The sequence below is a fragment of the Nothobranchius furzeri genome, chromosome 12 (genome assembly GCF_043380555.1).
Source record: "Nothobranchius furzeri strain GRZ-AD chromosome 12, NfurGRZ-RIMD1, whole genome shotgun sequence".
Taxonomy (NCBI): Eukaryota; Metazoa; Chordata; class Actinopteri; order Cyprinodontiformes; family Nothobranchiidae; genus Nothobranchius; species Nothobranchius furzeri.
The window spans coordinates 58,636,300-58,662,086 of record NC_091752.1 but is presented as its reverse complement, the minus strand read 5'-3'; positions in this window follow the sequence as shown (position 1 = coordinate 58,662,086).

The following is a 25,787-nucleotide window of genomic DNA, read 5'->3' as shown; positions in this document are numbered from 1 at the left end:
AAATCAAAATTAGTGGCTCAGTGCTATGATAGTGCTAGCCTGGCCTGCCAGACTCGTCCTCCATTTCATTCTGCACAGAGAAAGAGTCTGGTTACTCACAGGCAGAGAGAAACATGAGGGGTGGGACTAGGCAGCTCAAAAATAACCAATCAGAAAAAAGACAGAAATGCTGACCCTAGCGTGCGACATAGTCGTTTTTTAGCTATAGTAAAAACAAAAGGCGTCTGGCAACGATGCAAACATCTTTTATTTATTTAGAAGAAAGGCTTTTAGCGCTTCTACTTGTTGTGGTTTTAAAGACATTCAAGTCATTTAGAACAGAGGAAAGAGACACAGCAAACTCCGCCGCTGTCTTCTTAGTTTATGAGAAACTGAGCGTCGCTGTGTGACATCCGCGACGCTGTAGTTTTTTAGCTGTAGTCAATTATGGCATTTGGCGACAGCGCAAACTCTTTAGAAGAAAGGCTTTTAGCGCTTCTGCTTGTTGTGGTTTTAAAGACATGTCCAAGTTATTTGGAACAGAGGAAAAATCCGCAGCGAACTCCGCTCCAGTCGCCATGTTTATGACAAACTTGGCGTTGTGGTGTGTCGTACGCTACTCAGCACTGATTGGCTCGGTTAGAGTTCTCACGAGGTGGGGTTATTTGAATAGGAGAGTTCCGAGACTCTTTCTCTGTGCAGAATTAAAGAGAGGAGGAGTCTGGTAGGCTGGGCTATAATAGTGCGGCAGTAATGACGTCGGGGTTAAATGGAGTACAGGCACGCATAAAAGACACACTTCCCCAAGCCCTCTTTGTGCATTGTTATGCACACACTTTAAACCTTGTGATGTTGCAAGGAGCTTCAGAAATCAAAGAGTGCAAGATATTTTTTTGCATATCTTGGTGGACTATCTGCATTTTTTACTTGCTCTCTCAAACGCACCAAATTACTGGATGAGATTTGCCAAAGGCGCCTGCCACGTCTCACAGGTGAGCTGGAACTTTCACAGCACACTGGTGTGCACTGTACATGACAAGTTGAGCTAATTGAGGTTTTCCAGCACATCCTGGATCACGCTGGAGATTTTGACCATGAAACAGTTCACTGTGTGTCAGGACACTTGGCACATTTAAAGTTGTTTGATTCTGTTTTTTTCTCCTTTCCTTTATTGGCCTTTTCAACATTGCTGACGTACTGTTCGATATTTTACAAAACAAGACCTGAGACAAACACTTAAGTATTGCCAGAATGACAGATTTTTGCCAGAGTGTTGAAAGGGAGCGAGCAAAATTCAGCGACATCTTTGACAAGACTACAGACAGTGGGACAGCCAAGCGCGCCATGCGGAAAGCCAGACGTGCGCACCTACTACAGAGAGCTTCACCTGGCTGTAATCGACAATGTACTTGCCCAAGTCAGGAACCGCTTTGAAAATCACAAAAGACTGGTGTTCGTTGTATTGCTGGGTTCTCAGCACTTTAACAAGTTTAACTAGACATTTCCAGAGGCAGAACTCCGAAGTCTAGAGGAGAGTTACGGGACACATTTTGATCTGAATAACACAACATGTCAAACTTTCACAACAAAAACATAAGTGACCTTCTGCCCTTTCTGACCAGGACTGGCCTTGCAGACAGCATGACAGAGCTACATAAACTTGCTTGTCTGATCATAACAATTCCTGTATCTACGGCTTCGGTGGAGCGCTCCTTCTCCGCTCTCAAATGGATAAAAACATATCCAAGAAACACAATTGGACAAGCAATGCTCTCTTCTTTGGAGAGTTAATTATTGAAGTAAGTGCAGAGTTTTTGTGCACAGGGACCTGCGCGTATCGGTTGGCTCTGCTGATAATCTTGGGAATATTTAGCCTGCATTTTCCTTGGCTTAATGCTACATATCATATGGTGTTTATGAGAGTGATGTATGGGTGTATTAAGGTTGTGTTTATAACATGCAGGGAGTGTTTACAATTGTTAACTGAAGGCCCTACCTGAAACCCCACGGTACGCCACTGCTTGGTGGTGATTTGTTCTGAGTTTTGGTCTCGACAGCATCAGTTTAATGTCGCAGGTCGCAGCCCGTGTGAGCTCTCATGAACATCCAGAAAAAAAAACACAGATGAATATCAGACAAGAATGGTGCAATCAAATCTTCAAACATATTATAGGAGATTTTTAATGTCTACTATTTCAGAGCCCTGAAACTCTATAGCTACGCATTAAAATACGGGTCTTGCCATCAAATAGCTGTTCAGCTACTCAGCTCAGGGCTAGACTAGGAGTGAGTGTTCAGCTTTAATTTAGGAAAAGATTAAATGCAACAAAGTAAAACGTCTATAGCTACATGGATTAATTACTTTCAAATTGCTTTATATTTGTAGCGATTAGGAAAGAAATTCTCTGTACATTAATTCATCCAGAGTTTTGAATCTGTGATGATTTGTGGTTTACAACACAGTAATCATACAGAAGGATTAAACATAGAACACAAAGGTCACTCAAAAAAGGAGGTAGCCCCAAAAATTTGGGGGGAAGGGTGTGTAATCTGGATTATGGGATAATATCTGGCATGCTACATTTTAGATTTTGTTGCTTTAATAAAGACCTTTTTAGCAAATTTGAAAAAAATATTCCAGACAGCAAAGGATGTAGATGAACCAGGCATTTCCTTTCCTTCTGTTCAATATCTGGAGTGTGTGTGTGTGTGTGTGTGTGTGTGTGTGTGTGTGTGTGTGTGTGTGTGTGTGTGTGTGTGTGTGTGTGTGTGTGTGTGTGTGTGTGTGTGTGTGTGGCCCTATTACACTTTGTATATTCTACCAAATTCTGTGACAGGATCTGTTCACCTCAGCCAGGTGCATCAGAGTGCACAACTGTCACCTGGATTTGTGTGAATATAAGCAACAGGTAGTGATTACTTACTAGGCAATGTGGTGGTGAGTCGTAGGGACTCTTGCTGGGTAACATTTGGTGTGAAAAGAGTGGGCAGGCTGTTCTCTCAGAGGTTGTTTTCAGACAGTGTGAGCCACAACGTGCTCTCCACTGCAACATTCATCTACATCGATTTGTTGCTGTTTAATTATGTTTACACAAAGTTGTGTGTCGCATAAAGTCATGATCCAACACAGGTTGTGTAAGAGAATAAAAATGTTGGAGGCACAGATGGTATGACAAAAACACTGTAAATAGTAAACATAGTCTGGTTTTTCTGCAGGTGTCTTGTGTTTCATCATTGAATTTATTCATAAACTTTCAGTTAAACACCCCAAAATATGCATCAGGGTTAAGCATCTACTGTGCTTTTGATCGTTCAATATTAAATGCTAATTTAAAGTGTGCGCTGGTATTTTGGGACAGGGTTCACGCTGCTGTTGCTACTGCCACAGGAAAGCAACCCCCCATCCCCCACCCCACCCCCAGCCCCTCACCACTCTCAACACTTCCTCATGCTCCCATTCTCAGTTTGCCACTTGCAGTGTTTGTCCTTATGCAGCCATCTGTCCCCCATGCCTGTGTGTTTAGTGTTCAATGTTGCCGAACAAATATTAGGCAGTCCTTGCACATACAATCTTTAAAACCCACTTGCCGTCAGATCCAACTCTGAGACCACTTTGCACAATCATGTTTATTTTACTGCTGGGATGAATACATTATGTGAATAAATAAATGCATGTAATGAATTTTTGGGGAGTTGATTAATATCCTCACTTATTAATCAGACTTTCTTTACTTGAATGAAACAAAGAGCCACACACTAATACTGCATTAAAATCGAAGCACCATCAGGGCTACCCAGAGCGCAATGCAACGTTTTACAAATGATGTAGTCTTGATGACCTCATCGAGCTGGGACCTCCAGCAGGCAAAGGAATGGTTCAAAGTTTAGGTGAAAGTTGGCAAGTGTGTGGTACTTATGGACTAACATCTCTGGGTTGGGATTGAGACACTGCTCCAGTAAAAGGGGTTTAAGTATCTCTTGATCTTGCTCTCAAGTTAGAATAGAAAGGAATACGAGATCACTAGATGCATTGGAGTGTGTTCTTGCAGTGATGGCAATGCTGCACCAAAATACACTGCCCGGCCAAAAGAAAGTCACCAATTAGATTTAACTAAACAAAGAGCTACAAGCCTTCTATTGGATAATCACTGCATGGGCAATTAGTTTTGACCTGGCAAAGGAGAGGTTTACTTGTTTTATCAATACATTTTCAGTGGTCTCTAGTAGGAATGAATGTCTTACAGGCCGTACTCGGGGTGCAAAAAGCCCACAAACCCCTGGCTCAGCAGGACCAAGTCTGCAACGTCAGAGCTGAACTTCAAACGGAAGGATTTGGAGTTTTATTTCCTAATATGTAGACATCCTGCCTTGGACTGGATAAAAGCAATAAAAGCACTGAGTCTGTTTGCTCGGGGACATGGAAGTTTTATCTCCACAAATAACAAACCTGGTGGAGCTTCTGTGTGCGTGAGCTAATGCTAGCAGTTAGTTTCTGTTGGCCGAGATGTTATCTGCTGGTTCTGGATGCTAAAACAACAACAGCCTTCCCTGTCGTGAGGGTAAGTATGGGTTAGTCCAATTCACAGTGTGACGTAGATCTGTCAGGCTTTTCTAATTGTGGCGTTTCACTGTTTGTTTTCTATCAGAAGCTAATGCAGGAGGTAGGTGTAGGAGACTATTTTCATATTCAACCTGCATGAAAATCTCAGAGTAACAGATTATAATCAGAAATTTATATTAAAATAGTTTTTTCAGTCAGCCACAACTTTAAACATCTAGTGCTGCCACATTTAGGCAATGTGTCACGATGACGTCGACAAACAAAATAGTCAAAAAAATGTATTAGTCGACATGTTGTTTATTCTATGAGCATTTTTTTAAATCTCACCTGCTGCGGCACCTTCTCCCTTTCTGTTTCAGTAGTCCCCATCCAGAACAGTCGCTGCTTTCTCCTTGAAGCGCATGCACAGTAGTGGCCATCCAGATCAGCCTTCGAATCAGAATCACTGGAGAAACAAGACATCATGGCGCAGCTCAAAAGTTTGAGAGCCTGTTACAAAGACAAAACAGAAGCACGTAGCTTGTAAAATCTGCAAAGTGAAACTTTCACCGGAGCACATCGATGTCACGGCGGGAAGGAAGCGTTGCCTCGGTAGGCTAACTACCCGTTGTTAGCTGCTAACATCAACAGAGAATTACTTGTATTCATAGGTGTAGCAACAGCAGTAGTGCTGGCGATTTTCTTACCTTTAGAACACATATGTATGTAACGCATTGGCTCTAACGTTACAAATGCTAATGATTATTTGTATCACGCTATATTACAGTGTTAAAAAAAAGCATTCCTCTCCTTTAACAAATGTGTTTTTTACAAAGCCAAACACATGCACACCGCAGCAAGCTAACATGCTGACCGAGGCCTTTTTGAAAATGTTGGTCATTGAAATGAGACCCCTGTACATGGTTGGTGATCGAGGTTTCAAGAGATGATAAAGCAGTTCAACCCAGAATACCATGACAACTACCTACCAGGCCGATCCCACTTCACCACAATGATGAAAAAGAAACAACCTTTGAGAAGGTGAGTGTGTGTGTGTGTGTGTGTGTGTGTGTGTGTGTGTGTGTGTGTGTGTGTGTGTGTGTGTGTGTGTGTGTGTCTCTGGACACAAATAAAACTAGATAAATTGCATTTCTTGCAGAAATGCTGTTTGAATGCTGGATAGCTTAAACTGTTAGCTGAATCAGCATAACAGCTGAACTGAAGCTGAAAGTAAGCAAAACTGTCCAAATGAGCTGAATATGTTGAAAGATGTAGAAGTAAATATCACTAACAAGCAAATAGAGCACAAAAGTAAGTGAAGAATGGAGAAAAATAATCCTAAATAGCAAAAAACTGAAATCTGTGAACATTGTATAAAAATCTGGACAGCTAAAATGTTTAAACACTTATTTCAGTTGGACAAGTTTAACAGTTTAATCTTTACATTTAGCTGAACTGTGAAATTAGCAGCTTATGCTAAATTTGGTAACTAATTGCTGAAGTTGTTGAATAGCTGCCTGAAGTGAAGCTGAAACTAAGCTAAACTGGCAAATGAGCTGAATGTAGTGAAAGATGTGAAAGCAAAAAGCACCAACAAGAAAATAAAGCACAAAAAGTAAGTGAAGAATCAAGAAAACTAATCCTAAGCAGCAGAAAACTGAAATCTGTGAACATTGTTTAAAAAACTGGACAGCTAAAATGTCTAAACACCTGTTATTTCAATGGGACTAGTTTAACAGTTTAATTTTTACATTTAGCTGAACTGTGAAATTATCATATGTTGAATTCAGAAACTGATTGCTGAAGCTGCTGTATAAAGAATGAATCATTTACATCTTACTTTATGAACCATAAAATGTGAGATTCCACAGAAATATGAAATCTCAATCTGATGGATCTTTGACTATTTTAACCAGAAGATCGGAACTTTTTATTGCAGGGATTAGGCGACACTTCGTATTAACTCCAAGGAAAGAGAGAGAGTCAGGTTTAAAATAGGTAAGAAATTTATTTCTACACAATTTAAACAAGACTAACTTTAACACTCTGTGTACTGATGGAACTAAGGTGGAGTGAGGTGTGAAATGATGGTGGTGTGTGTGCAGAGCCAGATTAAATAAATGGACTACACTGGGCAGGCTGAATTTTGCCACCCCCCCCCCACCCCCCCACCCCCCCCCCCCACCCCCCACCCCCTCCCCCTCCATCGATGTTATTTAATGAATTGAAATCTGAAACTTACCAGAGTTACTAATAAAAGTTCATTCACATTTTACATAGCCTAGTCTTTGGTTGCAAATTGTTTTTTTGTATGCCAAAATAAGTCATGTGTTGCATGTAAAACATTATATCAGACTATTTTTGATATTAATAATGTATACGTCATTACACAGCTGTATTAAATACTAATAAATTATCCTCATCTTATCCATTGGGAGTGTCATTGTCAAGGCGGTAGTACCAGTAAATAACCACTAGGTGCCATTAAACTATATAAACAGAGCAAATATGTTTCTCTTATTTGCTCTGTTTACATTTAATCACTACATTTAATTAAAAAGATTTTCTGCTAAATACAATAGCTTACAACATTTATAAATGTTGACAAATTAATCACATGATAGTGGAAAGACATTCAAGAATAAATAGATTAGTTTGAATGGACTGAAGCATGTTTAAAGGCGCAAAAACAAACTATAAACAAGCAGCTTAAATTATTACAGTATGAATTTTATACAATCTATTATCTTAAAACAAAGTATTTTAATAAAATGAAAACATCATCTAATGTTTTGATCATGCTTTATGCTCATTCAGGCTGTTTTCTGCCGATATCTGAAGCTGATAGATTAACATATGCTCAGACTTGATATGGGATGGATGAATGGTTGGATGAATGAAATGATGGATGGATTGTTGGATGGATGTTAGATGGTTTATTGGATGGATGGATGGATGGATGGATGGATGGATGGACGGATGGATGGATAGAAGCATGTATGGATTTATATGTGGATGGATGGATTCCTTAGGCCAAGCCGATTGATTTCATGTCTCACATGTGTGGGTGTGTAATTAGATGTTAATTGGTTAAATTACTGGGCTGGTTCTGGAGGTAGCGCGACTCATGTTGCGAATGACCGCAGTCACCAATTCTTGTTATGTGTCTTACCCACGTATGTCTGATCTTTGAATTGTGTGTGCTGAAACTGAATTTCTTTTCTCTGTATGTCCTGCACATGTGGAGAATATGACAATAAATGACTCTTGACTCTTGACTCTTGACTCTCTTGACTCTTGAGATTTATGCTTGGCTAATGATAAGACAGCAAAGGATTGATAAAGAAGGTTTGAGCAGAAGTGATAAAATTGGCCTGTATAAATAGCTGCTATCAGAAGTTCATTATGTGTTAATTCAAGTTTCCATAGTGTCAAAACTGACTGGATGTGGTGTCTTTTAGTAAACTTGAGCATCTGATCCATCATATTTTCCATTTCCCTCTGCTACACAATACTGCTCACATGAATACATCTGTTTTCACAGATGTGTCTTTAAACAAAATGGTCTCTTTATGTTTAAATGTCACAACAATTGAGTGTAAATTTCAGAATTAGATCTAGCAGTTGTCAAACATTAATTTAAAGTGTGTGTGTGTGTGTGTGTGTGTGTGTGTGTGTGTGTGTGTGTGTGTGTGTGTGTGTGTGTGTGTGTGTGTGTGTGTGTGTGTGTGTGTGTGTGTGTGTGTGTGTGTGTGTGTGCGCGCGCGCGTGTGCACCTGGGAATGGTTTGTGGATTGGGGGTGAAACTGTCATAATTGTTTTAAGTGTGGGAAAGGGAGGGAATGTGAGTTATATGGGTCATTTTAATCTGTTCAGCACTTTGTGTTGCTTCCTGTGCATGAAAAGTGCTATATAAATAAATTTTGATTTGATTTTATTTGAGCCGTGATGAGCCCGATGAGGGTGGTGTCGTCTGCATATAATCAGTTTGCAAAGTCGCGGCTGGAAGTGCAGCAGTTGGTGTAGAGGGAGAAGAGCAGTGGAGACAGTACACAGCCCTGTGGAGCTCCTGTGTTGGTAGTTTTGAAGTCTGATACGGACTTCCTCAGCTGCACGGATTGCCCACGGTCCATCTGGAAGTCGGTGATCCACCTGCACGTGGAGTCTGGTACGTTGAGCTGAGCGAGTGTGACGACCCTCGTCCCCTCAGTCCATCCTCTCATTTCAACCTGAGCCTTTTGTCCCCACTGCAGAGAATTCAGCACCAGGAACAGCACCAGGAACCTGCTTGGTTACACTCTCCAGCGCCCCAGCGCCAATTCAGGACCTCAGAGAGAGGCACGCCGGAGAAGACAGCAGCTGATCTTCATCAGCTATCAAGCGGCCGACAGGCTTAAAAAGAGGAACACAGCAGACAGTCAGGGGATCCACAGCTAGTCTGCGATTCTCCTGAGCTCGGTTTACAACCCATGCTAAGGCTAAACATATTAAGTGTAGTTGCTAAGGGTTTTGTTAAAGGGTTTTGGCTTGGTTATCGTCTTTTGGTAGGATTTATCTGACAAGGCGTCAGTTTTCTTATTTTGGTGGCTTTTATCCCCATTGGTCTTATGAGCCAGGGATATTTTCGTTTAGGTGGTTGTGCTTTAAGTTTGGCAGAAAGCCTTTTTCATAAGCAGTTAGTCTGCTTATGTTTTCAGTTTCCACCTTTTAATCACCAGTATTACTATGCCTTATTTGTGCCGTTAGCAGCGGACACCTTTGTTAATAAACCCTTTTGTTTTTACTCTCACCACCTCGTTATTTGTCCTCACACACACTCCTCCACCTATTTTCCTGTGTTAGTCCCCTCATCCACCTAGACCTTCAGGAGGGGACGTAACAGCGAGCTTGACCTGGAGCAGAGTAAGGATGATGGTGTTGAATGTGGAGCTTAAGTCCACAAACAGGATCCTGGCGTAGGGTTCCTGGTATATCCAGATGTTGGAGAATGAAGTGGAGGGCCAGGTTGATGGCATAATTTATGGACTGATTGTCTCTGTATGCAAACTGCATGGGGTCCAGGAGTGGGGAGGTAGAGGACTTGAGGCGTTGCAGGACCAGGCGCTTAAATTACTTCATGACTACAGACGTCAGTACTACAGGTATGTAGTCATTAAATTCAGTGACTCTGGACTTCTTGGGGACGGGAATGATGGTGGCAGATTGAAACATTATGGTGCCCATTATGGTGGAGGTTGTGGGGGAAGGGTGTGAGTCCTCAAAACTTGCATAAAACCTGTGTAACTGCTCTACTAACTGATTGTTGTCCACCGCAGAGGGGGAGGAGAAATGCTATTCCAGACCCTTATGATATTTAGCTTTAGCCTTTTGCACATTTTTACTAAACACATACTTGTTCAAAAAATACCTTCATCTGATCCTAGGTGACAGAATCCCACTTTTGTCCACAGCATCCATGTCCCCGTAGTTAAAGGCGATAGCAAAGGTGGTGACATGTGTGGACACAGAAACAGCCGAGCAGACATGTATGTGCATGTGCTTTAGCCTTTTTTCAGACCAGCAGTCACTGTGCTTTCTAAACCAAACTACCTCCCTCCCCTGTCCAAACGGAGCTGACGAGCGCTACTTAGTGCTCGGCTTCTGCCCAAGTCCTCCAAACACACCCACATCACCCCCGCTTCTCCTCCAGCTTCACTGGCTGCCAGTTAACTTCAGGGTTCATTTCAAGATCCTGGTTCTGGTCTATAGGGCCTTACATGGACAAGCACCATCTTACATTGGTGATCTTCTTAGTCCCTACACCCCCAGCAGGTCCCTGAGGTCCAGTGATCAAAGCCTACTGGTTGTGCAACACACCAGGCTAAAGACCAAAGGTGACAGATCATTTGCTGCTGTGGCCCCCAGACTCTGGAACTCTCTTCCCCTGAGCCTGAGATCAGTGGACTCAGTGGTCTCCTTCAAAAAGCAGCTGAAGACTCGCTTGTTCAAGCTGGCTTTTGTATGACCTTCTCCACCACTCTCTCTTTATTCTGCTCTTCCCACCTATTCCACCTTCCTCGGGATCCACTGATTTCCCTATTTCCAATTATCTCTCTCTTTTTTAACATTTTTTATCACAATTGTCTATTTTTGCACATTTTAAATATATTTTTAAACATTTTCTAAATGCTTTTTTATATTTTTACAATTTTTTATATTTTTTGTTTTTGTGAAGCGCCTCGTGATTTTTATCTTGGGAGGCGCTATAGAAATGATATTTTCTTCTTCTTCTTCTTCTTCTTCTTCTTATCGCGGCTTCATGCACTGATGTTTGGAGAGTCCCCAACCCTACCTCCCCACCTAGTGGACACGTATGTTGTGTGATGTCTGAAGTCTGTTGCATTTCTGTCTGAGGTGTTTTTTGCAAAAGCTGCCCTCCCTGTGGACGGTAACTCTGAAGTGCCTTTTTTCCCTCCACCTGAACCAATCCTCATGTAACCTTCATATCTCTATTAAGGTAGCGCGACTCAGGGTTGTGAATGACCACAGTCACCAATTCTTGTCATGTGTCTCACCCATCTATGTCTGATCTAAGAATTGTGTGCACTGAAACTCTAATTTCCCTCTGAGCCTGAGATCAGTGGACTCAGTGGTCTCCTTTAAAAAGCAGCTGAAGACTCACTTGTTCAAGCTGGCTTTTGTATGACCTTCTTCACCACTCTCTTTATTCTGCTCTCCCCACCTATTCCACCTTCTTCAGGATCCACTGATTTCCCTCTTTCCTGTTCACTCTCTCTTTCTTTACATTTTAATCACAATTGTCTATTTTTTGCTCATTTAAAATATATTTTTAATCATTTTCTAAATTCTTTTTTATATTTTAATTTTTTTGTTTTTGTGAAGCGCCTCGTGATTTCTATCTTGAGAGGCACTATAGAAATGATATTTTCTTCTTCTTCTTCTTCTTCTTCTTCTTCTTCTTCTTCTTCTTCTTCTTCTTCTGAAGGACACCACCAACTTTTTCCAATGTCTTTTGCTCCGCTCATGCTCTCAGGGATTTCGCATTCCTCAGAAGTTCAGCCAGAACAGATGCAAACAGGTATGGAAGCAGGGGCGCAGATAGGATTTTCAAACGGGGGGGCGACAAAGTTCCAATGTACCCTCCCCCAAACACACACACGCACGTACACATACACAAACAATTGCAAGAGCCTTAACTAGAGCTCAGTCAATTTTTGTAATTTCATCTAATGGCTTACTATAAAACTAACACTATTATATATGTGTTTGAAGCCACCTGGGAAGTGTTGCAAAGCAATTTCCCGCCAGGACAACAGAGGGCTTAGCGCTGTTCTGTGGTATCCTGCCATGAATCTGGTCCAAGATAGTGTGTTTATATTGTGTTTTTTTGTATTTAAGAGACATTTTAACACGGACAAATTTGTCTCTCATTCTCCTCCACCTCTTCATGCACTCACCGCCTCTAAACCCACATTTCCCGTCATTTACGTTCATGAATAAAATGCTAGCTGTGTATCTTTTCACTCCTCCAGTCACAATGGGTAAAACGTTGATATTTTTAGTTTATCCGTGAGGGATTCTTCAAGCTGCTACATTTCTTTCGCTAGAAACCTTCGGCTCTCTTAATGTTTTTGAGGGTGCAATGGTGGTGCGTGGTGCTGTTGATGAAAGCGGCGTCCTGACCAATCACAAGCTTGCGTTTTCTGTCTTGTCGGACAGGTGTTTAGAAAAGAGAGCTTGACTCCTTGCGAGGGCTCTCCAACAGGCTCGCAACGACGGATAATGCCGATGTGTGTCTCCGACCCGTCGCAGACAGAGAAGTATGAATTAGGCTTCAGAGTGCCGGGATGTAAAATCACTCAGCTGATAGAATAAAGGAGCTGCTGAGGAAAAATGGATCATGGAAACTGATGTAAATCATTTGTTATCTCTGCTCTGCTGATCAGATGAAAAGAAGTTCAGCCAACAGGTCTGAGGTTTTCCGTCGGGCAATTTTAAATTATGTGGGTTATGTGTCCGACGTGTCTTACCAACACGCATCATGTTTTCATGATTACATTCACTCAGTAAAACTGGAGAATCGAGCCATAGTTGAAAGCAGGAACACAGAACACATCGCGACTAAAACACTCACATCAAAATTTTTTAACTAATTTTATAAATGAATCTATCAAAAACTGCCTTTTCAGGGGCAATCTCGACCCTTTTTCTGACCCAGAGTCCAGTCAGGTCCTTTTCTGAAGCAGGGATTTATAGCCAGAGCCCCACCTAGTCCTATCTACCGACACAAAATGTTTTAGTGGAGTGCAACACCGACTGTCACCCTGGGAGGCTCCAGTGAGGGTTTACCTGGTGATCCAGTCCTGATAAAACGCTAAGTAACGCTCTATAATGGTAAGTAGCGAATAACGACCCTATTTAAATCCCAGTAAACACGCTCAATTCCTGATTTTGGCAAACTAACTCGTGCTCGTTGCCACAATAATAACAGAGTTACTACGGTTTACCTAACCCTTTGGGCGCAAGAGTTTTTACAAGGGGTCAATCTGAATCTGGGGGGGACAGATCCACCCCATCCCCTATCTGCGCAGCTGTACGGAAGTGACTTTTGTGAGTGGTTCTGGTACATTTAGGTGAGTGAGAAACCCCCACAAGGAAAAAGCAGAATCTCAAAAGTTTCTGATTTTCATGCAACTGCACAGTTGCTGATCAATAGCTGGTTGTGAGGTGTTAATCACTTTTCTTTACACTGTGTCTACCAAATGAGGCAAAACTCAGTCCGATCTCAAAGATTCTTGCACAACAAGAAATTGGCTGATTAGTGTACACTAGGCTTTAGAATGTCAGCCAAGTGTTCATATTTCTTTTATTCACCATAAAAACATTTAATTAACAAGAAAATTGTTCTGTACCTTAATCTTTCTTGCAAATCTGTGGATCCAATGTTGAATGACTCCTTTGGTAGAAGTTTGCATTTTTTCAGCACAATCTTTGTCTAGAGAGCCGTTGGACATCTGCCACTGCAACCATTATAGTGCCTCCACATCTGGGAACATCAGTCTAAGCAGAGAAAATTACATGCTAATATTCACAACTTTAGAAGAAAAACAACATCACATTCACTATTACTAATGTTATCATTCATATATCATATAAAAACACATTTTTACATCATGCAGGTTACATAAGCATGAACAGGAAGATGAAGTTGAAGTTGAACAATAACAACGTTTGTTTGAAAACTGGTTCAGTAATCACATTATCTTAGTTATTTGAACTGATGGCTATTAGGATAGACTTTATCTATGCTTATTCTGGGCCTTGAAAGTTCTCTACTGGATTACTATTAAAAAGCCTCAAAGTAATTTGAAAATTACAATGTAATTCATTAGTAAGGTTTTATTTTCTTAAAATGTACTGTCCCTTTGTCCATTTACATGTATCATTGTATGTTCATCACTTTATAGTTTTCCTGTATTTGAATAGCCCTTTATCTGTTATGTGGGACTTGTAATTTATCTTTATGAAGCATTAACAAAAATAAAATGACCCTTTCCGAGTTTCTGATTAAGTGTAGCTTCGTAAGCTAGCTTAGCAACTAAGCTAATGGTAGCTTAAAAAGCTACTCTATTAGCTTAGCAGCTAAACTAATGGTAGCCTGGACTTTTTGACTTATAATTTGGAAAATAAAACCATCCATAATTACCTCCATTTTAGCTATCGCTACGGGTGCAAACTCGTCTCGTGACCTGCTGGTGACAAAAAGAACTTTCACCACACACGTAACTTTAGGTCATGTGACTTTCAGGGTAAAAAAAAGCACCTCTAGTAAGGCAATGGCGACTGGAGGTGAGCTCAAGTCGTGATTTTTTTGCAGCCAGGTGCCTCTCACCAAATGGGCCGCATTCCAGCGCTGGTGTGAGGAGTGAGGCTTAGATCCCCTCTCCTGCTCGTTGGCTGGTGTTCTGTCTTCCTGCAGATGCTGACACACAGAGGTTTGGTATTTAGCACTGTCAAGTCATATGCTGCCGCTGTATCTTCCTGTCATCAAGAGCTTGGGGATAGATTTGTCTTCAGCCATTCCCTCACCAAAGGTGTTCGGGGACTCAGACCTGCTCCTGCATCTCTGTTTCCGCAGTGGGATCTTCCTGTGGTTCTGATTGAGTTGTCTCAGGCTCCCTTTGAGCCTTTGGACAAGATTCATATAAAATTCTTGTCCCTTAAAACCGCGATGTTGCTGGCTCTGTTGATACTCAAGAGGGTGAGTGACCTGACTTCTTTTTCCGTCTCACCATCCTGCCTCAGGATCAGGGATGATGGGGGTTCGGCCATTTTGTGTCCCAACCCGGCACTCACCCCAAAGAGCATCACCAGTTCCTTCAGGTCTAGAACCATCTCTCTGGAGGTTTTTTTCCCCCTCTCCTCCTCATGAGTCAGAGGAAGATGCTGCGTCCCACCTGCTGTGTGTGGTGCGTGCACTCAGATGTAACGTCTCTTGCACAGCTCAGCTACGTGCTTCACAGCAGCTGTTGGTTCACTACAGACTGCTCCCTAGGGCAGCCTCTGTCATCTCAACATCTTTCATATTGGCTGTGTGATGCTATCACAATCGCCTATTCCTCCTCTGGTCTGGACACTCGAGACGGATTGAAGGTACACTCCACTTGGGCGATTTCTTCCTCTGTGGCAATGCAGGCTGGAATGTCTGTAGCAGACAAATGAATGGCTGCTTCATGGTCCTCACTATCTCCCTTCATACGTTTTTACCTCAGAAATGTGTCCACCAGCCTTGCTGCTAATTTGGTGATGGCTCACAGCTCAACTTAATCACAGCTGTTGCAGAAGTTTCTGATCAGATAATATGCAGTTTCGTTTTGCCATCCTTATGTTCTTAAGCACCCTCATTAACATGCTCTCACAACATGTCACATTGTGTTGTTCGTGATTGTGACAGCTTACCCCCTCTTTCCACCTGTTGCTAGGCAACCTTGGGGTTGATTCTCATCAGCTATACACTGCTCACACGCTGTCCTCATGTCCTCCAGCTGTACTCTCATGTTTATGCCCGCCAATAGCTGTAGGGGTTTGTTGGGCTGAAGCCTCAGAGTCCGACTATATCTGGCTCCGCCTTTAATCCAATAGGTGATGGCATAAAGGGCAGAGCTATATGACATAGAACATGTGTTACTTATTGTAACCCCAGATTCCATGAGTATAGTGTAGCCCTTTAAGAATCCTGGCCCCACTGCAGGGCCGGATTATCATTGCAGGGGCCCCTGGGCACAATGTGCTTAGGGCCCCGACCCACACCACCCCACCACCCCACCTGGCCTCCCCCAACATTACTGTCACCCAGTAGCACTTTTTAGACATTTCATCACATTGTCAACATTAAAAATTGCTTACTTATGTTGATATAAAAGCATTTACCTCCAGGTCAAAATAGTTTTGTTACCTAATCACAAACACTCATACCTGATGATTTTCCTGTTGTGCCTCACTCATATGTCTTTCTTCCTCTGTCCTCTCTCTTTTCTCCTCTTTTTCTGTCTCTCTCTTCGTCACAGTGCTCCTGTCTTCTCTTCTGTCTGTGTTAACAAAAATGTTTCCAATCTGTGGGACAGTGGGGGTGAGTGAGTCTGCTGTAAAAGAGATCCCACTGTCACACTACAACAGAAAGTAATGCAGGATTATTTAAAAGATTATACTGTTATTGAAAAGTTTGCAAAGAAGAAATATCTGCATGTTTTTTGTTTTTCTCCTGTTTCCTTCCCCCTCTTGTCTCCTGTCTCGTTCCTCCTCTTGTCTCCTGTTTCCTTCCCCCTCTTGTCTCCTGTCTCCTTCCTCCTCTTGTCTCCTGTTTCCTTCCTCCTCTTGTCTCCTGTCTCCTTCTTCCTCTTGACTCCTGTTTCCTTCCTCCTCTTGTCTCCTGTCTCCTTCCTCCTCTTGTCTCCTGTCTCCTTCCTCCTCTTGACCCTTGTTTCCTTCCTCCTCTTGTCTCCTGTCTCCTTCCTCCTCTTCACTCCTGTCTCCTTACTCATCTTTTTGTCTCCTCTTGTTGGTCTCCTCTCTTGCCTTCAGAAAAATTGCTTTCTATTAGTAAATTCATTTACAATGTCATCAAAGTCCAGATTCCTGATAAGCTGAGATTCAATAGCCATCAGTGACAGTGCATTGAGGCGCTGTTGAGTTTGTGTTGTTCTCAGTTCATTTTTTATTCTTGCCATTTGTGAAACTGATTGTTCCCCTTCACAATTTGTTACTGGTAGAGTTAGAAAAATCTGCAGGGCCACAAACACAATAGGGAAGATGGACTGTAAACTATTTTTTAGCCCGAAAATGATCCTGGTACTGCTTATGTTAAATTACAGTGGGGCAAAAAAGTATTTAGTCAGCCACCGATTGTGCAAGTTCTCCCACTTAAAATGATGACAGAGGTCAGTAATGTACATCATAGGTACACTTCAACTGTGAGAGACAGAATGTGAAAAAAAAATCCATGAGTTCACATGGCAGGATTTTTAAAGAATTTATTTGTAAATCAGGGTGGAAAATAAGTATTTGGTCACTTCAAACAAGGAAAATTTCTGGCTCTCACAGACCTGTAACGTCTTCTTTAAGAAGCTTTTCTGTCCTCCACTCGTTATCTGTATTAATGGCACCTGTTTGAACTCATTATCTGTATAAAAGACACCTGTCCACAGCCTCAAACAGCCAGACATCAAACTCCACTATGGCCAAGACCAAAGAGCTTTCGAAGGACACCAGGAAAAGAATTGTAGACCTGCACCAGACTGGGAAGAGTGAATCTACAATAGGCAAGAGCTTGGTGTGAAAAAATCAACTGTAGGAGCAATTATCAGAAAATCGAAGACATACAAGACCACTGATAATCTCCCTCGATCTGGGGCTCCACACAAGATCTCATCCCGTGGGGTCAAAATGATCATGAGAACGGTGAGCAAGAATCGCAGAACCACATGGGGGGACCTGGTGAATGACCTGCAGAGAGCTGGGACCACAGTAACAAAGGTCACCATCAGTAACACACTACAACGGCTGGGAATCAAATCCTGCAGTGCCACACGTGTTCCGCTGCTGAAGCCAGTGCATGTCCAGGCCCGTCTGAAGTTTGCCAGAGAGCACATGGATGATACAGCAGAGGATTGGGAGAATGTCATGTGGTCAGATGAAACCAAAGTAGAACTTTTTGGTATAAACTCAACTCATGTTTGGAGGAAGAAGAATACTGAGTTGCATCCCAAGAACACCATACCTACTGTGAAGCATGGGGGTGGGAACATCATGCTTTGGGGCTGTTTTTCTGCTAAGGGGACAGGACGACTGATCCGTGTTGAGGACAGAATGAATGGGGCCATGTGTTGTGAGATTCTGAGCCAAAACCTCCTTCCATCAGTGAGAGCTTTGAAGATGAAACGTGGCTGGGTCTTCCAACACGACAATGATCCCAAACACACCGCCCGGGCAACAAAGGAGTGGCTCCGTAAGAAGCATTTGAAAGTCCTGGAGTGGCCTAGCCAGTTTCCAGACCTCAACCCCATAGAAAATCAGTGGAGGGAGTTGAAAGTCCGTGTTGCTCGGCGACAGCCCCAAAACATCACTGCTCTCGAGAAGATCTGCATGGAGGAATGGGCCAAAATACCAGCTACTGTGTGTGCAAACCTGGTAAAGACCTATAGTAATCGTTTGACCTCTGTTATTGCCAACAAAGGTTATGTTACAAAGTATTGAGTTGAATTTTTATTATTTACCAAATACTTATTTTCCACCCTGATTTACAAATAAATTCTTTAAAAATCCTGCCATGTGAATTCATGGATTTTTTTTTCCACATTCTGTCTCTCACAGTTGAAATGTACCTATGATGAAAATTACTGACCTCTGTCATCATTTTAAGTGGGAGAACTTGCACAATCGGTGGCTGACTAAATACTTTTTTGCCCCACTGTATCTATGTGGACTCTCTGGAGATTATTTAGAGCTGAGAGGCGCAGAGCTCTCATCGTTGATGCGCTCCAGACAGATGCATCCTGAGCACGGCCGCAGTAATATTATCAAAGTCTCACCACCTCAAAAACAAATTTAACATGCGATCGTTCATGTCGTATCATGTCCTTTCATGCTTTCTGTCCTTTTTTGTGTCTGATGCGTTTCTTTGCTGTGGAGCGAGCGCACCTGTTTCATCCTCCGGTGACTTCACCGCACCGGTGCGACTTGCACGCAGTGTGCACTCCGCTATATTTGCAGTCGGTAGATCTTTTACAACTGCAGTAACTCATGAGGTGAAAATATGAAGCCAGGTAGCAGTTTTTCTTCAGGATTGAGAGGAGATGCAGGAAGATAATAAACAGACAGGGCAGTGTAGCCTAATGAATATGCCATTTCTGCCCTTAACAGCTGCCCTTTGACACAGTGACAATGTGCATAAATTGCCAAGGTCGTGCGCTTGCTTCTGATGTTTACATTCCAGCAAAGAAGACAGAAGAAGGACGAAGAACGCTTTTCATTAGTTAATCAAATAACTTTATTTTTAATAAAGCTAATCAAAACAACTGTTGGTCAATAATCATCAGGTGACTGATCTGTGAAATCACAATGTTATGTTTTATGTGTTTAATGAATAACAGGACTTTGGGCTAACTGAGCTAGACATCCTGATCCACATAAGGTAAACACATGACACATTGTTCACTCATCCAATCAGAACTTCCTTTCTGATGCGTGGCAGAGCTCTGTGGTGTTTAGTTAATCTGTCCACTCCGATTCGCTAAGAATCATAAAAAACTAAGCTTAATAAAACAGAACAACGCCATTTTAACGGGGTTCAAAGCAGTTCCAACGTAGTTCCAAGGCAGTTCCAACGGAGTTCCAACTAGGTTCCAACTAAGTACTCAACCAGCTCTCAAATCCTTCTGATGTCCATCATCGCTAAGTGAAGTACAGACTGGCCGGCTGTATTTTCTACTTTTAAGCTGAGAACTGTCAAGCTGGAAAATTATGTCGTTTTATCAACAAGACGACGGTTCCTTCAGAATAAAAGCTGAACTCTCTGACCCAAAAAGGGGGGTCTCTACGGGACGCTGAAAACCTGCCGTTGTACCGGGAGACAATCCATAGACTGGTTTGTCGTGCTGCCGACGCTGTTTCACCAGTTCCAGCACCAAGGAGGGTCCGAGGACCTGGCATCCGGATCTAGCACGGAAGTCTCTGCACGGTACGTAGATCGGCATAGATAGCGTCTCATGTCTTCCTCCTGAAGTCCATCATCAGTCAGTTAGGAGCAAACAACACCTCGCACTCAGACTTGCCTCCACCAGGTGGAGATTCTGAACTGACACACACACACACACACACCAACACTTCAGCATTACATTCATCTGCATCCATCATTAGAGAGTTAGTCCTGGTGATTGTTTCAAATAATTATAAAATAAATATTCTTAAACGTCCCATCTCTCTCTCTCTTCTTGTCTCTAATTCAATACAAGGTGTTTGAATAAAATTCCCTGTGGTAAAAACAACCTCTTTTGATTCTAAGGGCCCGGTCCAAAGATTAATGATCCAGCTCAGGTTTGGATCAGTGATATCTCTGGACCTTAATAAAAGTGTAAGAATATACCAATTATATTCCGCTACAGCAGAAAAATTGTCAAATAAAAAACAAGCTCGTTTTTGTACCTAGTAGCAATAAGCAGACACCACTGAAGGTAATCAGAAGCACGGAACAGAAAATGAAATTATTCTTTCAATGTTTAGATCAGCAGGAACTCTGAGAGACTGCAGGTGTATCAGTGAGTTTGCGGCCACTGTGCGGGGGGGACTGAAGCGGGCAGTAAAGATGCAAAAGCTACGGTTGTTAAAAGAAATGTGCATTAACTTAGAAAATGCAAGCGCAAGTTTAATTACTTGTTAACTTTTTTCTCCAACGTTAAGACTGCTGCACAAAATAAATAAATAAATAAATAAAGACTGCTGCTCGCATGGGCCCCCTTGTGGCTGTGGGCCCCTGTAGGGTACCATGCCCATGGGCCTGTGGCCAGTTTGCCCACATTATAATCCGGCCTTGCCCCACTGGTTCTGGGGGCTCTTTGAGACTTATCGAGACAAGCCATACTCTCCGTACTCTTCATAGGGCCAGGACCCGCATAGGAGGCGGGCGCACACAAAAAGCTCTTCAGTGATGGATAAGGAAATGGAGATTAACCCATTACCACTCTACAAGCTATTTGAGGTGAGGACACGTGAAAACAGTATCAAACTGTTGACCTGCTGTTTGTAGCTGCGTTTCTAAGCTGTTCAATAAAATGCCATAAAAATATTTAGTAAACCCTTACCTGTAATGAAGTGATCACTGCAACCTGTAACATTTTCCATTCCATTTCTGCTCATCTTGCAGCTGGAGGATATGATCCACTATTCCGTCTTCGTTCAGTAAGTTTCAGTAAGTCCTCTGTGGCGCACTACTTTCGGGACACACAAAAAAAAAAAACGCTTGTTTTTTTCACGATCGCACAGAATTTGGGTATTTTTACACCCAGACAACAAAGTAAATAAAACCTCGGGCACACCGGAGGCGGACGCACCATGCCGCATAGCACCCGTGATTTTGAGAAGTCAAGTGGTCACACAGCATGTACCGTGCTGCTGAGTGCTTCTTGGAAAGTCGCGAGATAGTCACATCACGCGGGACTTGAGAACAGGAAGCAACATTTATACGTGATCAGATTTGCTGCCGTATTTTGTGAGACTCTAATTAATTAACAGTGGGTAAGTACTCTATTTAACAGTACTTTAAAGTTATCAAAACTGCAGCCTTTATTTACCCCCACTGACAGGGAGGCTGGCTAATGTAAGAGACCTAGCTGGTAATGGAATATAGGCCAGTATTAAAGGACTTACAGTATAACTACTAAAGCATTAAATAATGGTTGGGTGTTACTAAAGGAACTTAAAGTACAGTTTACCGTTCACATCAACGTTCATTCTTCTTCTCCAGTGAACAGAAGTTCAGACCATAGACATGAAAATGTAAACGCCCCATTGGGTGCTGGAGAGCGTAACAGCATCTTTGTCATATTGGATGGGTCTCCCCCCACTATCCAAAGTCAAAGCAGGGTGAGCAGATACGCCCATTTTTGTGCAGCCTACGGTTACAACAACCAGCGTTATATTGAAAACAGATCACGTGGGATTACTAGTGACTTTTCTAACCTACATTTTATATTTAAATGTATTTGTATTTGTATTGATTTTGTACAATTATAGTTCTATTTTAATTATCATGCCGTACATCGTGTCAGCTTTTGTGAAAAAGCTTGATAAAGTGTGTTTTTTAGTTGGGTATGCACCTTCCTCAGTAGAAATGTATGTGCGTAGGGTGTTTTACCTCACCAAAACTCCAGGATCCACAGCTTCCGTGTGAAAATAGGACGGGGCGAAACAGCAGGAAAGGAGAAATGATTTTGACCACCCCGAGAACAGGTAGGATGCACCAAAACCTCCCAATGGGCTCGACCACCCCGAAAACAGGTAGGATGCGCCGAAAAACAAAACCCCTCAGGCCGAAATCTCCCTCCGCTGAAAAGGGAGAAAAAGCAACAAAAAAATAAATAAATAAAAATTCCTCCAGGGAGATGTTTTGAGCTCACCAGAGGTCCAGGTTTTGGTCAGATCATTATGTCACGTTGCGGGTGTGGATGATGGCGGACCGTATGTGGAGGAGCTGACCCGGAGGCAAAAATGCTGGCTCGGATAAAGTAAAAATGGTTTTAATAACAGAGCGGCAACGACAGGACAAAAACAACGCTGACAACAAACACAATGATCTGACAAAGACTGATACAAGGAGAGAGGTATAAATACACAGGGCAAATGAGGAACACATGGGCAGGTGAAAACAATAAGGACTAATCAAGGGCAGGAGAGAGACACAGTCAGGGAGGCAGGGGCAGACCGTGACAGCTTATGGTTAAAATCTGATGTTAGCCTAGATCTGGACAAGTGGGGGGAGTAGAGAGAGGTGGAGTGTACAGTCGGTAAAGACAGCTCTCCCTTGCCCTGACTCCAACATGCCTCCATCTAAAAGGCTGGGTTATGCAGAGTTATCTCTGTAGTTATGCTGATATAGGCTTAGACTGCTGGAGGATACACTGACCACTTTTCACACTCTACTACTTTCTTCTAGAATCTGCTCTTTAACTGTATTATTTCCTGCTACTTCAGCTATTAACTTTGTTTTTCCTCTAAGTGTTTATCTCCCAAGAAGAAGCTACAATGATGTTCTGCTGAGCTGTGGTGACCTCATGGAGGGGGCTATCGTCTAGCACACTGCTGCTAACCACTTAAACTTTCTCCCTCTCCTGATAATAACTTTTTGTTTCCTTGACGTTGGATATGCTACTGCGAGTCTACCCGTGTAACAATAGATTCACTAGGATACATACAATAAAGTTTACCTCTTGCCAAATAGAATATTTACCAAGCAATCAAGGTGTAACCATGGACACATTGCTTGGTTTGTGTGTGTGTGTGTGTGTGTGTGTGTGTGTGTGTGTGTGTGTGTGTGTGTGTGTGTGTGTGTGTGTGTGTGTGTGTGTGTGTGTGTGTGTGTGTGTGTGTGTGTGTGTGTGTGTGTGTGTGTGTGTGTGTTTCTGCTCTGTCTTCTCCATCCCCAGTGAGTCGTGGAGGATGGCTGCTTATACCAGGATCCTCTGGAGGTTTCTTCCTGTTAAAAGGGAGTTTTCCTCTCCACTGTCTCTACATGCTTGCTTTGTATGAGGATTGCTGTATAGTCACTGACACTAGTCATTGACTTGATGCAATTTGCTGGGTTCCTTATATAGGAAACATTTTTTTCTGATTGGCTTAATGAACTGACCTGAACTGGAATGTTTATTATGTGAAGTGCCTTGAGACAACTCTTGTCGTGATTTGGCGCTATAAAAATAATATTGAATTGAATTGAATTGAAATAAACCTAGTTCCTGTGTTAGCTGTGTAATGTTTTGGGGTGGCTACTTTTGACTTTTATTCGATTATAAATATGTTGAATTAGTGCTACGCTTACTCAAGTAATATATTTTCAGCAGTAATGACACGTCTGAGCTCCGTTTGTTTCCTTTGAGGTTGTAGGGATCTACAATGTCTCCTCCTTCAGATGTTTATTGCTGTAAGGGATGTGTTCGTCCTTGTTCTTTTTATCCATCCTTTTCACTCTTGTGCTGCTTCCTCAAGCAACGTGAGTCATACACCCAAAATGGCTCTAAGGGGGTGTGGTTGACATCAGAATCAGAATCAGAATGAATTTTATTGCCAGCGCTCCTTTCAGAGCGTAGGAACTTGACTCCATAGTACAACCTGACCAAGGATACACACACACACACATATAGACAGGACAGATACAGGCAGACCATGGGAGCAGCCATGACGGCGCTCCTTTGTAGATGAGTAAGGGAATACATGAGGAAAGTTCAGGGAGGGAGAAAAAAGGCATTAACAGGGTTACACCAGCAGGGTGTAGCACTCCAATGCAAAAAAAAAAAACACCCAACATGTAAGCAACAAACGTCACAGTTCACAACATGAGACCCGGTAGGTAGGGGGGAGGGGCTGGGATCCTGGTTTCCTCAGTGGGGGCTGCCTGTGGCGCTCAACCAGCTGGCTCCGCAGGTGGGAGGGAGGTCATGAGGAAGCACAGAGAGCAGTGAGTCCTTAGCTTAATGACCTCGGTAGAGACCACAAACCGAAGGTGGGGGGGTGGGTGGATAGAGATTCACAGCATTTGTCTGCATTCCTTCCATCGTGGGGGTTTTGCATGCAACTCCAAGGCTGCTTATGGCGTCAGATTCGATACAGAACTTTGTTTGGGTCAGACAGAGATAATTTTTCCTCTCTGCCTTAAGTCTGTATTGATCATTCCAGTCCTCCAGTGAAGCCAATTCAGTGATTAAACATCTCCACACCGTCCGGTGACCCTTTCCGAGATGGTATCAATCTTGCGCGCTAACACCGGTAACGCAGCTAAGACATTGTCCAGCTTGCGATTCACCTCGAGCAACGTCCCAGTCTGTGAGGTATCCACACGGACGGTGCCGTCCATGGTTGCGGGACATGCAGGTAGTGTCTGACAAGAACCTTTAAGATGCTAAAACAAATTTTCCGTTTTTCAAAATAAAACAAATTTTCACTGAAACAAAACATCCAGTTTGAAAACTATAAAACTATATATATGTAAATATATACACTCAACAAAAATATAAACGCAACACCTTTGTTTCTGCTCTGATTTTTCATGAGATGGACTTAAAGATCTAAAATTCATTCCAGATACACAATATTACCATTTCTCTCAAACAATGTTCACAAATCAGTCTAAATGTGTGATAGTGAGCACTTCTGCTTTACTGAGATAATCCAACCCACCTCACAGGTGTGCCACATCAAGGTGCTGATCCGACATCATGAGTAGTGCACAGGTGTAGCTTATACTGCCCACAATAAAAGGCCACCCTGGAATGTGCAGTTTTGTCTCACAGCAAAATGTCACAGATGCCACAAGCATTGAGGGAGCGTGCAAATGGCACGCTGACAGCAGGACTGTCAACCAGATCTGTTGCTCATGGATTGAATGTTAATTTCTCCACCATAAGCCATCTTCAAAGGCATTTCAGAGAATATGGCGGTACATTCAACCGGCCTCACAACCGCAGACGACGTGTAACCACACCAGCCCAGGACCTCCACATCCAGCAGGTTCACCTCCAAGATCGTCTGAGACCAGCCACTCAGACAGATGCTGAAACAATTGGTTTGCATAACCAAACAATTTCTGCAAAAACTGTCAGAAACCATCTCAGGGAAGCTCAACTGCATGCTCGTCGTCCTCATCGGGGTCTTGACCTGACTCCAGCTCATCGCCGTAACAGACTTGAATGGGCAAATGCTCACATTCGATGGTGCCTGGCACATTGGAGAGGTGTTCTCTTCATGGATGAATCTCAGTTTACATTGTTCAGGGCAGATGGCAGACAGTGTGTGTGGCGTCGTGTGTGTGAGCGCTTTGCTGATGTCAATGATGTGGATCGAGTGACCCATGGTGGTGGTGGGGTAATGGTATGGGCAGGCATCTGTTATGGATGAAGAACACAGGTGCATTTTATTGTTGGCATTTTGAATGCACAGAGATACCATGATGAGATCATGAGGTGAGGCCCATTGTTGTGCCGTACATCCATGAACATCTCCTCAT